The following is a 3,710-nucleotide window of genomic DNA, read 5'->3' on the forward strand; positions in this document are numbered from 1 at the left end:
ATCAAAATTTTGGCATAAAAGCTAAAATAATCATCAGACAGTGGTCATCCAAGGCATATAAGAGTCGTCTAACGATGCTGAATGCAATAAGCAATAGCGACTTTTTAAAGATTTTTTTGGATTTTTGTCAAAATGTACCCTTCACAACTTGGTACAAGTCATAGGACATGGGTACCGGTATGACCGACGGAAGATTTTTGGACAAAAAATTTTTTTGCTCTAACTTTGAGTAAAACGGTCTCAGGATGCATTATTAATCATGAAAAGTGATCTCCGACAGTAAATAGCGAAAGTTACCCGACCATCAAAGTTGCATGGCGGTGCAGGAGACGAAAATCCAAGGTCGTCTAATGTAGGGACGTAAGACACGAAATCAAAATTTTGGCATAAAATCTAAAATAATCATCAGACAGTGGTCATCCAAGGCATATTAGAGTCGTCTAACGATGCGAAATGCAATAAGCAATAGCGACTTTTTAAAGATTTTTTTGGATTTTTGTCAAAATGTACCCTTCACAACTTGGTACAAGTCATAGGACATGGGTACCGGTATGACCGACGGAAGATTTTTGGACAAAAAATTTTTTTGCTCTAACTTTGAGTAAAACGGTCTCAGGATGCATTATTAATCATGAAAAGTGATCTCCGACAGTAAATAGCGAAAGTTACCCGACCATCAAAGTTGCATGGCGGTGCAGGAGACGAAAATCCAAGGTCGTCTAATGTAGGGACGTAAGACACGAAATCAAAATTTTGGCATAAAAGCTAAAATAATCATCAGACAGTGGTCATCCAAGGCATATAAGAGTCGTCTAACGATGCTGAATGCAATAAGCAATAGCGACTTTTTAAAGATTTTTTTGGATTTTTGTCAAAATTTACCCTTCACAACTTGGTACAAGTCATAGGACATGGGTACCGGTATGACCGACGGAAGATTTTTGGACAAAAAATTTTTTTGCTCTAACTTTGAGTAAAACGGTCTCAGGATGCATTATTAATCATGAAAAGTGATCTCCGACAGTAAATAGCGAAAGTTACCCGACCATCAAAGTTGCATGGCGGTGCAGGAGACGAAAATCCAAGGTCGTCTAATGTAGGGACGTAAGACACGAAATCAAAATTTTGGCATAAAAGCTAAAATAATCATCAGACAGTGGTCATCCAAGGCATATAAGAGTCGTCTAACGATGCTGAATGCAATAAGCAATAGCGACTTTTTAATGATTTTTTTGGATTTTTGTCAAAATGTACCCTTCACAACTTGGTACAAGTCATAGGACATGGGTACCGGTATGACCGACGGAAGATTTTTGGACAAAAAATTTTTTTGCTCTAACTTTGAGTAAAACGGTCTCAGGATGCATTATTAATCATGAAAAGTGATCTCCGACAGTAAATAGCGAAAGTTACCCGACCATCAAAGTTGCATGGCGGTGCAGGAGACGAAAATCCAAGGTCGTCTAATGTAGGGACGTAAGACACGAAATCAAAATTTTGGCATAAAAGCTAAAATAATCATCAGACAGTGGTCATCCAAGGCATATTAGAGTCGTCTAACGATGCTGAATGCAATAAGCAATAGCGACTTTTTAATGATTTTTTTGGATTTTTGTCAAAATTTACCCTTCACAACTTGGTACAAGTCATAGGACATGGGTACCGGTATGACCGACGGAAGATTTTTGGACAAAAAATTTTTTTGCTCTAACTTTGAGTAAAACGGTGTCAGGATGCATTTTTAAGCATGAAAAGTGATCTCCGACAGTAAATAGCGAAAGTTACCCGACCATCAAAGTTGCATGGCGGTGCAGGAGACGAAAATCCAAGGTCGTCTAATGTAGGGACGTAAGACACGAAATCAAAATTTTGGCATAAAAGCTAAAATAATCATCAGACAGTGGTCATCCAAGGCATATTAGAGTCGTCTAACGATGCTGAATGCAATAAGCAATAGCGACTTTTTAATGATTTTTTTGGATTTTTGTCAAAATTTACCCTTCACAACTTGGTACAAGTCATAGGACATGGGTACCGGTATGACCGACGGAAGATTTTTGGACAAAAAATTTTTTTGCTCTAACTTTGAGTAAAACGGTCTCAGGATGCATTATTAATCATGAAAAGTGATCTCCGACAGTAAATAGCGAAAGTTACCCGACCATCAAAGTTGCATGGCGGTGCAGGAGACGAAAATCCAAGGTCGTCTAATGTAGGGACGTAAGACACGAAATCAAAATTTTGGCATAAAAGCTAAAATAATCATCAGACAGTGGTCATCCAAGGCATATTAGAGTCGTCTAACGATGCGAAATGCAATAAGCAATAGCGACTTTTTAATGATTTTTTTGGATTTTTGTCAAAATTTACCCTTCACAACTTGGTATAAGTCATAGGACATGGGTACCGGTATGACCGACGGAAGATTTTTGGACAAAAAATTTTTTTGCTCTAACTTTGAGTAAAACGGTGTCAGGATGCATTATTAATCATGAAAAGTGATCTCCGACAGTAAATAGCGAAAGTTACCCGACCATCAAAGTTGCATGGCGGTGCAGGAGACGAAAATCCAAGGTCGTCTAATGTAGGGACGTAAGACACGAAATCAAAATTTTGGCATAAAATCTAAAATAATCATCAGACAGTGGTCATCCAAGGCATATAAGAGTTGTCTAACGATGCTGAATGCAATAAGCAATAGCGACTTTTTAATGATTTTTTTGGATTTTTGTCAAAATTTACCCTTCACAACTTGGTACAAGTCATAGGACATGGGTACCGGTATGACCGACGGAAGATTTTTGGACAAAAAATTTTTTTGCTCTAACTTTGAGTAAAACGGTCTCAGGATGCATTATTAATCATGAAAAGTGATCTCCGACAGTAAATAGCGAAAGTTACCCGACCATCAAAGTTGCATGGCGGTGCAGGAGACGAAAATCCAAGGTCGTCTAATGTAGGGACGTAAGACACGAAATCAAAATTTTGGCATAAAAGCTAAAATAATCATCAGACAGTGGTCATCCAAGGCATATTAGAGTCGTCTAACGATGCGAAATGCAATAAGCAATAGCGACTTTTTAATGATTTTTTTGGATTTTTGTCAAAATTTACCCTTCACAACTTGGTATAAGTCATAGGACATGGGTACCGGTATGACCGACGGAAGATTTTTGGACAAAAAATTTTTTTGCTCTAACTTTGAGTAAAACGGTGTCAGGATGCATTATTAATCATGAAAAGTGATCTCCGACAGTAAATAGCGAAAGTTACCCGACCATCAAAGTTGCATGGCGGTGCAGGAGACGAAAATCCAAGGTCGTCTAATGTAGGGACGTAAGACACGAAATCAAAATTTTGGCATAAAATCTAAAATAATCATCAGACAGTGGTCATCCAAGGCATATTAGAGTCGTCTAACGATGCGAAATGCAATAAGCAATAGCGACTTTTTAATGATTTTTTTGGATTTTTGTCAAAATGTACCCTTCACAACTTGGTACAAGTCATAGGACATGGGTACCGGTATGACCGACGGAAGATTTTTGGACAAAAAATTTTTTTGCTCTAACTTTGAGTAAAACGGTGTCAGGATGCATTATTAATCATGAAAAGTGATCTCCGACAGTAAATAGTGAAAGTTACCCGACCATCAAAGTTGCATGGCGGTGCAGGAGACGAAAATCCAAGGTCGTCTAATGTAGGGACGT

The sequence above is a fragment of the Anopheles maculipalpis genome, assembly GCF_943734695.1.
Source record: "Anopheles maculipalpis chromosome X unlocalized genomic scaffold, idAnoMacuDA_375_x X_unloc_86, whole genome shotgun sequence".
Classification (NCBI taxonomy): Eukaryota; Metazoa; Arthropoda; class Insecta; order Diptera; family Culicidae; genus Anopheles; species Anopheles maculipalpis.